The sequence below is a fragment of the Perca fluviatilis genome, chromosome 13 (assembly GCF_010015445.1).
Source record: "Perca fluviatilis chromosome 13, GENO_Pfluv_1.0, whole genome shotgun sequence".
In the NCBI taxonomy this organism is placed as follows: domain Eukaryota; kingdom Metazoa; phylum Chordata; class Actinopteri; order Perciformes; family Percidae; genus Perca; species Perca fluviatilis.
Window position 1 is genome coordinate 32,835,973 of NC_053124.1, and position 15,000 is coordinate 32,850,972.

The following is a 15,000-nucleotide window of genomic DNA, read 5'->3' on the forward strand; positions in this document are numbered from 1 at the left end:
CTGCCGCAAACCGCTGATTAGCTTCTAAAGCTACAGTCGCTATTTCTGCGCCTGCCTGTATACGTGAACGCTACTGTCGTTCTAAACTGCCTCTTTAATAAACTGTCTGTACACTTAAAAAGTTCGTAAATAATCAGGACTTTTAGCGTGTATAGAGCCAGCATATCTCCACCAGACTCCATGTAAATAATCAGGACTTTTAGCGTGTATAGAGCCAGCATATCTCCACCAGACTCCATGTAAATAATCAGGACTTTTAGCGTGTATAGAGCCAGCATATCTCCACCAGACTCCATGTAAATAATCAGGACTTTTAGCGTGTATAGAGCCAGCATATCTCCACCAGACTCCATGTAAATAATCAGGGCTTTTAGCATGTATAGAGCCAGCATATCTCCACCAGACTCCATGTAAATAATCAGGACTTTTAGCGTGTATAGAGCCAGCATATCTCCACCAGACTCCATGTAAATAATCAGGACTTTTAGCGTGTATAGAGCCAGCATATCTCCACCAGACTCCATGTAAATAATCAGGGCTTTTAGTGTGTATAGAGCCAGCATATCTCCACCAGACTCCATGTAAATAATCAGGACTTTTAGTCTGTATAGAGCCAGCATATCTCCACCAGACTCCATGTAAATAATCAGGACTTTTAGCGTGTATAGAGCCAGCATATCTCCACCAGACTCCATGTAAATAATCAGGACTTTTAGTGTGTATACAGCCAGCATATCTCCACCAGACTCCATGTAAATAATCAGGACTTTTAGCGTGTATAGAACCAGCATATCTCCACATGTAATTAGGTGAATTAATGGTTTATTTCAACCAAACCAGAGTGGTGATTGTTGGAACAGTGTAAGGACAAACCATGGTGGCTTTGTTTAGTTTCTGTCGAATTTAAATGCACTGTGTTTTACACTGACACACACACACACACACACACTGACACACACACACACACACACACAAGCACACACACACACACACACACACACACACACACACACACACACTGACACACATACTTTGACACACACACACTTTTGGGTAATCATCTTTGTTTTCAAATTGTCTGATTGTCATTCTTTTAGAGTTCTGTTTGAGCTGTGTGTGTGTGTGTGTGTGTGTGTGTGTGTGTGTGTGTGTGTGTGTGTGTGTGTGTGTGTGTGTGTGCACGTGCGAAGGGGGGCTCCACAGCTGCAGTCTGCAGATGACGGCCTCGGTTAAATTAAGAAATCTGACATCTTAAAGTGCGAGAAGCAGGAGGTGTAACCAGCGTACATAACACACTGCTCAGCGCCAGTCAGCGTACGGAGAGTTTTAATATTTCATAGCAAACAGAGCTCATGTTATATAAGATCATATGGAGCTGGTATGTTATATAAGTTCATATGGAGCTGGTATGTCATATAAGATCATATGGAGCTGGTATGTTATATAAGATCATATGGAGCTGGTATGTTATATAAGATCATATGGAGCTGGTATGTTATATAAGATCATATGGAGCTGGTATGTTATATAAGATCATATGGAGCTGGTATGTCATATAAGATCATATGGAGCTGGTATGTCATATAAGATCATATGGAGCTGGTATGTTATATAAGATCATATGGAGCTGGTATGTTATATAAGTTCATATGGAGCTGGTATGTTATATAAGTTCATATGGAGCTGGTATGTTATATAAGTTCATATGGAGCTGGTATGTTATATAAGATCATATGGAGCTGGTATGTTATGTAAGATCATATGGAGCTGGTATGTTATATAAGATCATATGGAGCTGGTATGTCATATAAGATCATATGGAGCTGGTATGTCATATAAGATCATATGGAGCTGGTATGTCATATAAGATCATATGGAGCTGGTATGTTATATAAGATCATATGGAGCTGGTATGTTATATAAGATCATATGGAGCTGGTATGTTATATAAGATCATATGGAGCTGGTATGTTATATAAGATCATATGGAGCTGGTATGTTATCCTGGTCGTGGACTTGACTACAGCCCTGGTCAAACGTGTGTCTTTTATTAATTGGATTGTCTTTATGAATCTTAATCTTAAAGTGGGTCTGTGACGCTGTATTTGTATATCTAATAATTAGCAGTTAAAGCTCTATTCACCTAACTCTAACCTTGCTTTCATTTATTTATAAAGCAATGACCATTTGCTGGTTTTGTGTATTACTTTATCCTTGGTAGATGGATATTTATGTCTGGACAAAGAGAAGAAATTAAAATAGTTGAATAACTATTTTCTGCCAATTAAAAAGGAACCTAACCGACATTTAATAATATTTCTGAGCCAAATAATGTCCTATTCATCGACATAAAGGCTTTGCTTTCAGCCAAAATACAAATTAAATGGACAGTGCCTTTCTTTTTTTTCCAGGGGAATAAAAATCATTAATCTACAATAACGTCTGGTATTCACGGAAAAAATCCACATCTTTGAAAAAGTATTCATTGTCGCACAAAGACATGATCTCCGCTTAAAAGATTACTTTTTTTTTTAAACATAGAAATGAACTCACGGAAAAGAAACAACGCCCCTGGCTCAGCTGCAGCGGTTCCATCCTTTTTAGAAAAGCATTATATTAGGCTTTATTGATGACAAATTGGGAAATTTCAGTGCTACAGCAGCAAACTTTTTGAAGAGACAACTCAAAACTAGGGCTGTCAAACGATTGTTTTTCTTAATCGCGATTAACCACTGAATTTCTATAGTTAATCGCGAGTAATCGCTGAATTTCTATAGTTAATTGCGATTAATCGCTGAATTTCTATAGCTAATTGCGATTAATCGCTGAATTTCTATAGTTAATCGCGATTAATCGTCGAATTTCAATAGTTTAAGGCGATTAATTGCCGAATTTCTATAGGTAATTGCGATTAATCGCCGAATTTCTGTAGTTAATCACTATTAATCGCAGAATTTCTATAGCTAATTGCGATTAATCGCCGAATTTCTGTAGTTAATCGCGATTAATCGCAGAATTTCTAGTTAATTGCGATTAATCGCCGAATTCATATAGGCAATTGCGATTAATCGGTGAATTTCTATAGTTAATTGCGATTAATCGCTGAATTTCTGTAGTTAATTGCGATTAAGTGCTGAATTTCTATAGTTAATCGCGATTAATCGCTGAATTTCTATAGTTAATCACGATTAATCACGTTTTATCACATTCAAATACTAATATTTAGCATTTCAGAACAGTTTTTTAAGTACATATTAACGATGGAAAGCAATTCTTACCATGTCTATCTTTACCAGGAATAAAATTAATGCAAAGAAAGTTTACTTTATGAAGTTGACTTTAAGGTTTAGTTTATTAGTTTATAATGTCGTGGACAGTCCCCTTTAATGTACTGTACGGTAAAAGGAGCAACTTTAGCCTCAGCGGCTAATTTCCAGCTGTAGTACCCGGCCAGCTGACAATAGGCATCCTAAAATACAATGGTTAACATGTTAAAATAAGTTACATTACATCTATAATAACAGCAGGCCTAAGCAAATAGGTTTAAAACATACAGAAAAGTGGCACACAAACAGACAAGCACAGGTAGTGGCAATGGCATTAAATCAGTCCATGCAGTTAATACAATACGAAGGAGACAAGAGAAAGGAGAATAGTCTCAAGAGGACACATTCAAAGCACATACTAGACATAACGGAGGCAGGCAGCAGAGATGGAGCGACAGCAACATCACATCTGACAGATCAATGTGTACAGTAACAGTTATCAGACTGCCATGTTTTAAGGTATTTTGTGAAGGTGGAATATGTATGTATATCTTTAATTGTAGTGGGCAGTGAATTCCAGTTTTGTAATGCCGTAACAGAAAATGATAATTTACCAAAATGTGCTTTTCCTGAATTTTTCAGGATTCAATTTTTATTTATAGTATCAAATCATAACAGAGTTATCTCGAGACACTTTACAGATAGAGTAGGTCTAGACCACACTCTATAAATTCCTAATCCCCAGCAATTACAGTAAAATTACAATTACAGTAAAAGTTCAGTTTTTATGCTCCACATATCTGGAACAAACTCCCAGAAACATACAGGTCCGCTGCAACTCTCAGTTCTTTTAAATCTAAGCTAAAGACCAATCTTTTTGATGTTGCTTTTCCTTAAATAATCTATTTTATTAACTTTAATTTCTTATACTGCACTGTAACTTTTATTCTTATACTGCACTATCAATTTTATTCTTGTTTTAATTTGTTTATTAATGTTTTAAAATTGTTTTAAATTGTTTTATAACTGCTCTTTAATGTTTTATGTAAAGCACTTTGAATTGCCCTGTTGCTGAAATGTGCTATACAAATAAAGCTGCCTTGCCTTGCCTAATTCCCTGAATGGAATTAGTAATAATTATTTACTGTAAACAAAAGAAAAATGTGTGAATCTAGTCACACATTTGAATCTAGAGTCAATATAGTGTGCAGTAACCCCTAAATAATTTTGATTACTCACTGACCGGTTAACCAGACAGCGTCACCAACGTTTCGGTCCCTCAGGACCCTTCGTCAAGAGTACTTTTATCAATGCTCTCCGCCACGGCCACGCCTCTTTAGGAGACTAGCGGGACGTCCCGAGTGTGTTTGATTTCCAACGAGAGAAGTGAACGTGAACACGATTCTTTCGCCCCGTAGTCACCAAAGTACATTTTGGGCCCATTCTTCAACAAGCCACATATCTCCAGGACAAATGGCATTTTTTCAGACGAAAATGAACTTAGTTTGAGACGTGTTTCTGTCTCGGGACCGAACTCTCGCGAGATCTGGCGACACAGAGAAGCTAACGTCAGCTAACGTCAGCTAACGCCCTAACAAAACTAGTCTCCGTGATGCTAAATGTGTCTTCTAGCTGTGTAAATATCTAACGTTAGCAATAGAGAATATTAATAAATTATACAAATATAACTTTTCATCCGTCCACACGACGTTCACCGCACGTTCAAACGAGGCCACGCCCCCTTTAGGAGACAGGAAATGTGCGCTGTTTCATACATTTGGCGCTGTTTGAACAGCGCTTATCTGTAGTATAGAGGATCTTTGCTTAAAGTGCTCATATTATGCTCATTTTCAGGTTCATAATTGTATTTAGAGGTTGTATCAGAATAGGTTTACATGGTTTAATCTTCAAAAAACACCATATTTTTGTCGTACTGCACATTGCTGCAGCTCCTCTTTTCACCCTGTGTGTTGAGCTCTCTGTTTTAGCTACAGAGTGAGACCTCTCACTTCTGTTCCATCTTTGTTAGGAGTCACACATGCTCAGTAGCTAGATATGGACTACTAGCCAGTCAGAAGCAGAGTATGAGGGCGTGCCCTGACAGTACCTAGGTAAGGACTACTAGCCAGTCAGAAGCAGAGTATGAGGGCGTGCCCTGACAGTACCTAGGTAAGGACTACTAGCCAGTCAGAAGCAGAGTATGAGGGCGTGCCCTGACAGTACCTAGGTAAGGACTACTAGCCAGTCAGAAGCAGAGTATGAGGGCGTGCCCTGACAGTACCTAGGTAAGGACTACTAGCCAGTCAGAAGCAGAGTATGAGGGTGTGCCCTGACAGTAGCTAGGTAAGGACTACTAGCCAGTCAGAAGCAGAGTATGAGGGCGTGCGCCGCACAGTACCTAGGTAAGGACTACTAGCCAGTCAGAAGCAGAGTATGAGGGCGTGCCCTGACAGTACCTAGGTAAGGACTACTAGCCAGTCAGAAGCAGAGTATGAGGGCGTGCCCTGACAGTACCTAGGTAAGGACTACTAGCCAGTCAGAAGCAGAGTATGAGGGCGTGTCCTGACAGTACCTAGGTAAGGACTACTAGCCAGTCAGAAGCAGAGTATGAGGGTGTGCCCTGACAGTACCTAGGTAAGGACTACTAGCCAGTCAGAAGCAGAGTAAAGGCTGGACTACAATAGAGCTGTATGGAGCAGTGTATGTGAACAGTGTTTTCTGTTGGAGATGGTATGTCCCTTTTTGGGGTGGACTTTGGGCTTTTTTTCCCCCACTTTGTAAACCTATAACATGCAAGAAAAAATGTCAATATGTCAAGAAAAGTTTAGGTGTTTGAACTCATTCGACCATTATGTCAACTTGTCTTGTCAAATTTAGCCAACTTGCCAACTAGGCAGCATGGACACTTAACTTTTCTTAAGTTGAAACTAACTAGTTTTATTATTTTTTTTTTTGGCCTGCCAGCAGCTGTTTGGACGGAGAGTAAACAGCGGTGAAAGCCACACAGTTTGAGGTGCTCGTACACTCTGGTTATTGGCTGGTTCAGCGGGTCATGAGTGCGCTGCTCGTTACTCAGCGGACTCGAGGAAAGAATTCTTGGTTGTTACGCTCCCACGCACTGTAAACACCCGGCCGACTCGTTGCATAAGACCTTTCGAACCGCTCATCTGGTTTCAATGAAATTTTTCCAACCTCAGAATATCTTCACCTGCCAGCTTTGAGATGTCCTTCTCCCTCCCTCAATCCCTCCCTCCCTACCTCCCTCGCTCCTTGCCTTCTCTCTCTCTCTCTCTTTCTTGGAAACCCAAGTGCAGTAATCCTGAAATATGTGTGGTTCTTATGAGTTTTAAATGATGCTGCCGCAGGAATTTTACAACTTCATTTTCCAAGTTAAACAGCATTCTAGGAACTTGTTTTCGCTTCTGTAGAAACATGATGTTAAAATCTGAGAACAAAATACTCTGTTTAATTGAAGTTAATTATAATGATACAACAAAATTATGGCAAGGCAAGGCAGCTTTATTTGTGTAGCACATTTCACAGCACATAGCACAAATTAAACGTTATCGAGATTAGAATTAGAGAATTAGAGCAGTTATCGAGCGTCATACAGTGTCATCAATGCAACTTCACTATAACAAATGAACAGTTATTTAAAGAAAGGCAGCATCAAAAAGATAGGTCTTCAGCTTTGATTTAAAAGAACTTCTGCAGTTTTCTGGGAGTTTTCGTTACCCATTACAAGATTTTAGCAGCGCTACTTTTCACTACAGTAAATAAGGGTCCTGAAAGGGATTCAAAAAGTAGTCCCCCCCCGCTCCTCGGGACTGTTTTAACCCAAACCGCGACCTTTTTCCTAATCTTAGCTAGTGGGGTTTGGGTGTCTAAACTTAACTGTCGTCACCACATGACTCTCTAGCAGGGATCAGACCTTTAGGGGGTGCTCAGCCCCCTTTAATGAGAAGCTAACACAGATACAGTGCCTTGCAAAAGTGTACTTTGTGTACTGAGTCAGTAATTTCATTAGGCGATAATCTCTGAGCTAGCTACTGAACGTCAGCTAACGTTTTTTGGACGCTACGATGGAACCAGACACTTTACAAGTCTCAGTAATAACGCCCAATTTGTAGGGCTGCTCCCTCTTAGTCGACTTATCGACTAATCGGTCATTTTGGTCTTTAGTCAACGTAGATTTCTCTAGTCCATTAGTCATGTTTGATGCTTTTTTTTCATGCTTGAATGACTTATTTTCCGAGAAACGTACGAGCACATCTCTGGTAAACGCAAGAAAATAAAGTGGTGCTTTTACTGTCGATTAAATCAACTAATCGATCAGTCGATATACGATTGAACGAGTTGTTAGTCGACCGAGAAGTTCTTCAATCGATTTACAGATCTGTCGATTAAATCAACTAATCGATCAGTCGGTACAAATTGAATGAGTTTTAGTCGCCGAATTTCTGTAGTTAATCGCGATTAATCGCTGAATTTCTAGTTAATTGCGATTAATCGCCGAATTCCTATAGGCAATTGCGATTAATCGGTGAATTTCTATAATTAATTGCGATTAATCGCCGAATTTCTTCAATCGAGCACAGCCCTACCAATTTGACCCAATGTTCTAACATTCAGCAATTTAAGTTGCTTATACGTTTTTAATTTGGGTTCTAAACTGCAATCTGCGCCAGGAAATGACCCAACTTCTTCTTCTCTGGGGACTACCGATGTTTAAACTTCACAACTGCACACTCCTGCTCTCCGATAGGGACTCGGGGCGACCTCCAGCTCACCCAGTGGGAGCCTGCGCCCCACGTTGACCGAGTCCTTTGCAGCGGCGCGAGTTCGAGTCCAACCTGCTGAAAAAAATTTAAAGATTAGATACTCGGCCAAAAGTCTCAATGTATTGGCGCGTTCCAGGCAACCCGTAACTCGTGTTTTCACGACCTTCTCCCCGTGAAAGCGCCCTGGAACGCCAGTCAAACCCGTAACGTACAGACGCTGTTCATTAAAGGTATTGTGGAAGATTTTCCCGAATTTTAGAAAAGAACCGCCCTCTGTACTTTTTTGAAAAAATGCACATGCGCAACACTCTGCCTGCTCCCGAGAGGGAACGCCTATTAAACGTTTACAAGTTGCTGTCGGCATGGCTCATACAAGCCTACTTTCCAAAAGAAGATTTGCACTTTTTCACAAATTGAGATGTTTACCGTGTCTGTGCGGTGCGTGACTTGTGCCAGGGCTAGCATCGCTAATCATAGCTTACATCAACTTTCACTAGCAGTGATTTTAAATGGATTTCTCCAAATAGCACGCCAAACTTTACCTGTCGAGTAGAAACTTCACGACTGAGGCATCAGTGGAGAGCCCAACCTGTGCTTTTAGCGCACGCCAGCGTGTGAAATATTCTCCCAAAAGCTTCAATGCTTCAATGAATGGCTGAAACCGAAGCTCAAGCTACACTCAAGTACACATATCACCAGAATGATTGACAACTAGGAGGACCAATAGTCTTGATGATCCACCCGGAAAAAGAAAATCCTCCACAATACCTTTAACAGTGATAAGTAGAAATAAATAGACATAAATGGACAACGTGAAGTAACCTAGATAGCTAACGTCAACGTTAGGTAGCCGCTGGCTAACGCTAGCTAGAAGGGTTTGTGGTGACTTTGCCTGGAACGCTACCAACTCGTGACTTTAAGTCGTAACTTACGGGCTAAAAACTGTGTCTGGAACGCAGCGTAAGAGTCTGGCGCAACCTCCTCCGATTGGCTGACACTACGTTTCTGTTAGCGCTTTCCTTGACGGGGGTTACAGGTTAGACTTGCGTCGGACTCGCTGGTTTTTGGACTTGGACTTGTCTCGGTCTCGGCCGCTGGTTTTGCCGAAATATGGCTTTCGGTCTTGAACCGAGTCCAGGTGTCTTTATTACGTTCATAATAACATTGGAGGGAAAGTGAAACACAGCTTGGACGGGGCTGTTGTTCGGCTTTTCACAAGTTTAGACAGCTAGCTAACGCTACGCCGACGTTTATGCTAACGTTAGCGCAACAGCGTTAGCCTAGCCTGCTTGGTAAATATTACGACTTCGGAGTTTCCTATATCTGCGTCCAATGTTGTCAACATAAGCCCTGTGGCGTTAGTGCTCCTTTTGTACCATAACTTTTATTGAATGAAATATTAAGCTTCGCTGCCTACGAGATGGGTGGGTTTTTGTTACGTTACACACAAAGCTAACTGGCTATAGTTAGCGTGTACGTAGCCAACGTTGCCGAGCCAGCCAGCAACTTCGGCAGTAGAGTTTCGGCCAATTCGGTATTGTCGCCCACAGTCAACCTCTGCTGCAACCTGCAGTGATGTTTGAAATGGAGACACACATATTGTGCCTTTCCTGGCCATTATTTTAAGGCATAAACCAATCATAGGGGTACACTCCTGTAAAACTGGTCACTCCTACATCTGGAGTGAAGCTACATTGCCATTTAGTTGCTCAAATGCTCAGTCCTAGTACCTAGCAGTGGTAATAGTAGTGGGTTGGTGTTTCTATCAGTTCTAACACTGCTATTATGAGGTATCACCATATGTCATGTCTGTTTTCTTTAGATTATTTATGATATGATATCAAGGGGAATGGCTATACTTACAAATCATGGGTGTTGTGACACTGTTTTTGCGTTTAGATCAACAAATAATAACCCAAAATGATTGTCTTGGACTCGACAAAGGTGGTCCTGACTACAGCCCTACACTGCGCTAAATGTATTGTCCTGTGTATGCACCACCTGTCTATACTTTGTATATCGCATATCACTTTTCTGCTTCTTTTTTTTGGGCACTTCTGGTTGGACGCAAACTGCATTTCAATTGCAAGTTGAATCTAATCTAGAGCCGGGCCAATATATCGATATTATATCGATGTCGTGATATGAGACTAGACATCGTCTTAGATTTTGGATATCGTAATATAGCATAAGTGTCTTTTCCTGGTTTTAAAGGCTGCATTACAGTAAAGTGATGTCATTTTCCGTTCTGTTAGAAAGAAAGAAAGCCAGACTGCTGAGAAAGGCCAATAACATTGTATGTGACTTCACACACCCCCTGGCATCACATTTTAAACTACTGCCATCTATGCGTTGTTTCTGCCCACCCCCCTTCTTACCGAGAACAGATCCAAATTCTCTTTCGTACCACAAGCCTTAAAAGCCTTAAATCAGTCAGAATAAGCTAGTCGTCCAGCTGGCTTGGTCATACCCCAAGGGTGTATAATGTATTGTAGCGTGTGATGTATAATCTTCATGTTATGTCTGTCGGTGTCTGATGTAAGGACTGTTTGTTTTCTATCGTATGTCTGATGTCCTGTCATAAAGTGCCTTGCGATTGTGCCGCAAACCCAACTGCCCCACGGGGGACAATAAAGATAGATAGATAGATAGATAGATAGATAGATAGATAGATAGATAGATAGATAGATAGATAGATAGATAGATAGACATGTTTTGATCCTTTCGGAAATTCATCTTGCACCATACAGCTCATCAAATAGACAGACAACAGACCATAACCAACAGACAACAACAAGACCACCAAACCCTCCTTCCTCTCCACACAACCCTAATACACAATCCCAAATATCTACACATCATACACAAATAGCAAAGTGCAATGTCATTAGCACCAATGGGCTATCAACAGTAAAGTGCATCATCATCAGTGGCGTTTTAGTATTATACCAACGTTCAATATTATTACCCAGAAAGGGTCAAGTTATTTTCCCCAATTTATTCAGTAGTGTAATGCTTGTAGGAATGAATGATTTGATCTACTACTACTACTACTACTACTACTACTACTTATTTGCCTTTACCCACTTAGTAATTATGTCCACATTACTGATGATTATTCATTAAATTTTCATTGTGTAAATATTTTGGGAAAGCACCATTAGTCAACGCTACAATATCGTTGCGGTATCGATATATTTGGTCAAAAATATCATGATATTTGACTTCCTCCATATCGCCCAGCCCTAATCTAATCTAATAACTTGTTAGTGATGTTGTATATACATGACAAAAACGTTGAAAAAGGCATCAAAAACCTTTTTAAAAAAGCAATAAAAATACCGGAATCGAAACAAAATGCTGCATGAAGCTTGAAAAGTGGTACAGTCGGTTATTGGTGCCGAATTCCATGCACCATTTGTACCCAAATGGGTACAAAAGTTGACGAAAAAAAAGTAGATCAAAGGTAAAAGTGAGTTGACTAAATGTTATTTTGTTATTGCCATGTCATTACAGACCTCTGACCTGGAATACAAATCAGATGTGGACCTTTTGGGAGTGATTAGTTTGAGAAGGCCTGTCTTAAAGGATTCAAGGTATCCCGAGGTGAGTAATTGATAACTTTATTACAATTATTTGGGGGGGGTGAAGTGAGTTCCTGCATGGTCACTTCTGTTGATGTTCCAAGTAAATTTCAAGCAAAACAGAGCCAGCTCACCCCTAACTATCAAAATATCTGTTCAAATACAAATATAAATGATCTATTAATGTTTTCTGTTAATTTAATGGTGTAAAACTAAAGTTTAGCTTCTTACCTTTCTAACGGTATATAGTTTTAACTGTTTACTTTAGCTTTTACTTCACAAGAGCCGGCTGAAGTGCGCTATCTCCGGTGAGTTAGCCGTGCGCTACTCTAGGCCATAACCAGACACACCCCCAATATCTCCTCACTGTAAATGCTGGCAGGTGCTGGTTTTTTGGGGGGTGTTAAGTCCCATCAATGCTGTAAAAACTACCAGATCGTACTTCCATCCTTCACAATAAAATGACATGCTTCAACAACTCTGAACTGTGCAATAAAAGCTCCTTAATTTCCAGTACGGTAAAAACAGAAACTTTTTAGAGGGAAAGATTGGCGCCCGAGCGTTCTTACTTCTCTTCCTCATCAAAGTCACTTTCATATCCTAATTAGACGTCTAAATGTCCACGTACATATTGGAAAATTCATACGTAGATCGTGAGATGGGTATGGATCAATTCTGCTAACATTTTTGGTAAAGATCGGAAACGTAAAGTACCGCGAAAAGACCGGAAGGTGCGTCAAAAATAACATAGTAAGGAAGTTTATTTTGATTAGGACATTAATGCACATTAATCAACATTTCTGTAAATGCGCCAGTGTTAGCCAGTCGGCTAATTTTCAACTGTAGTCCTAGCATGCATGTCTTTATGGTGGGAAGAAACCGGGCACCTGGGGGAAACCCAATATATATATATATATATATATATATATATATATATATATATATATATATATATATATATATGTACAGGCCAAAAAATTCTCACTGAAGGCATCAAAACTATGAATGAACACATATGGAATTATGTACTTAACAAAAAGTGTGAAATAACTGAAAACATGTCTTATATTTTAGATTCTTCAAAGTAGCCACCCTTTGCTTGTTTTGATAACTCTGCAAACCCTTGGTGTTCTCTCAATGAGCTTCATGAGGTAGTCACCTGAAATGGTTTTACCTTCACAGGTGTGCTTTGTCAGGGTTAATTAGTGGAAGTTTTTCTTTTATTAAAAAAAAGCAAAGGGTGGCTACTTTGAAGAATCTAAAATATAAGACATGTTTTCAGTTATTTCACCACTTTTTGTTAAGTACATAATTCCATATGTGTTCATTCATAGTTTTGATGCCTTCAGTGAGAATCTACAATGTAAATAGTCATGAAAATAAAAAGGAAACGCATTGAATGAGAAGGTGTGTCCAAACTTTTGGCCTGTACTGTGTATATATATATATATATATATATATATATATATATGCCGTCAATGCAGCCAAGAGCATGCCAGACCTGTAGGTGGCGGTGTAAACAAGAATCTCAAGCCCACGTTAGCCAATCAGAATCCAGAAAATAGCAACCAATCACTTCCTCTTTCTCTCTCTCTCTCTCTCTCTCTCTCTCTCTCTCTCTCTCTCTGCTGCCTAAACCTCCCGTTTGTCTCAGTTAACGTGCAAACGAAGATTTAAAAAATCTCCACTCTGTCCAGAGTGTTTTAGAAAGACTTTTTTAGAAAGACCATCTACGTGTAAACAGGGTCTTAATACATCCATGCGGTGGTACTAAATGGTGGCTACTAAATAAAGTACCTGTTAGCAGGTACCAGGTATGTTTTTTCATAATAGAAATCCCCAAAAAATGCGAGTTAGAGGCGAGTCGAGCGGGTACCATGTAATGGAAAAGCACCTTAACTGTCACTGACCTCCACCCCCTCCTGCAACACATGTTGTCTGTGATTGGCTGGAACTTGGTTTGTTGTATTTTGGTGCACAGCCTGTGCCTCTACGATTTCAGTACACAAACGAAATCGCGCTGAAACCGTGCAGGAACTCATAGTGCACCTTTAATGTCCTCTATGCAAGATGTGAGCTCTCTTTGACATCCGAGCACGAGTGGACTGAGTGCTGCTGTTAGTTCACTGGGACGCTTCTCGGGAGAAATGACCGAGCTGATCGGAATGGAAACTTTGATTCGTATCTATATTCGACATTTCTGATAATCTCCGTGGAGCTGCGGAGTTGAGTAATACCTCTGTGAGTTGAGAAGAGTTCACACCCGTTGATATTTCGCCATCATTTGATCCATTGTTGATGTAAGAAATGTTTGTGCGGCTTGTCTTCGATTACTGAAACACAAGGGTGTAACTTTGGGTTTAGCATTGGGTCCCGGGACATATCTGAATGGATTGAGAAAAGCGACAAAAACATCGAAAGAATTGCTTAAAGGTCCTATGACATGCTGCTTTTTGGATGCTTTTATATAGACCTTAGTGGTCCCCTAATACTGTATCTGAAGTCTCTTTTATATAGACCTTAGTGGTCCCCTAATACTGTATCTGAAGTCTCTTTTATATAGGCCTTAGTGGTCCCCTAATACTGTATCTGAAGTCTCTTTTATATAGACCTTAGTGGTCCCCTAATACTGTATCTGAAGTCTCTTTTATATAGACCTTAGTGGTCCCTAATACTGTATCTGAAGTCTCTTTTATATAGGCCTTAGTGGTCCCCTAATACTGTATCTGAAGTCTCTTTTATATAGGCCTTAGTGGTCCCCTAATACTGTATCTGAAGTCTCTTTTATATAGACCTTAGTGGTCCCCTAATACTGTATCTGAAGTCTCTTTTATATAGGCCTTAGTGGTATATTCGGGCTAATGCAATACCCCGATTTCTCAAACGCCATGTAAACACCTTAGCCTGGTCCTACCAGACTCTGGTACACTAGCCTGGTTCTACCCAGACTCTGGTACACTAGCCGTCCTACCCTACCAGACTCTGGTACTGGTCCTACCAGACTCTGGTACACTAGCCTGGTCCTACCAGACTCTGGTACACTAGCCTGGTCCTACCAGACTCTGGTACACTAGCCTGGTCCTACTAGACTCTGGTACACTAGCCTGGCAAATTGTCAATTCGGCATAAATTTTTCGCAAGACTGCCTATATTCGAAATGTTAACAGTTCATTTCTCGCCTAAAACGTCAGAAGTGAATTTAGTGATGAATAAGATGGCGAAAACTGTTTAACATTGTCCCGTTGTTGGTCTATCTGTACCGGAAACCAGACCCTCGTTGACCTATAGGTCCCTATGCTGAGAAGGGAACAGCGAAAAGACCCTGCCCCACTAGCGGCACCAGGATTTTGATTGTAGGTGGGCCTCCAG

General features: G+C 40.2%; 1 long non-coding RNA gene across 1 annotated transcript in view; it reads left to right on the forward strand.

Moving 5' to 3' along the window:
* The window catches only part of LOC120571116, a 61,785-nt gene that overhangs the window by 44,146 nt on the left and 2,639 nt on the right, over positions 1-15,000 (forward strand). Inside the window, exon 2 of the long non-coding RNA XR_005641194.1 lies at positions 11,564-11,653. This is a non-coding gene — a long non-coding RNA (uncharacterized LOC120571116). The remainder of the gene's footprint in view (positions 1-11,563; positions 11,654-15,000) is intronic.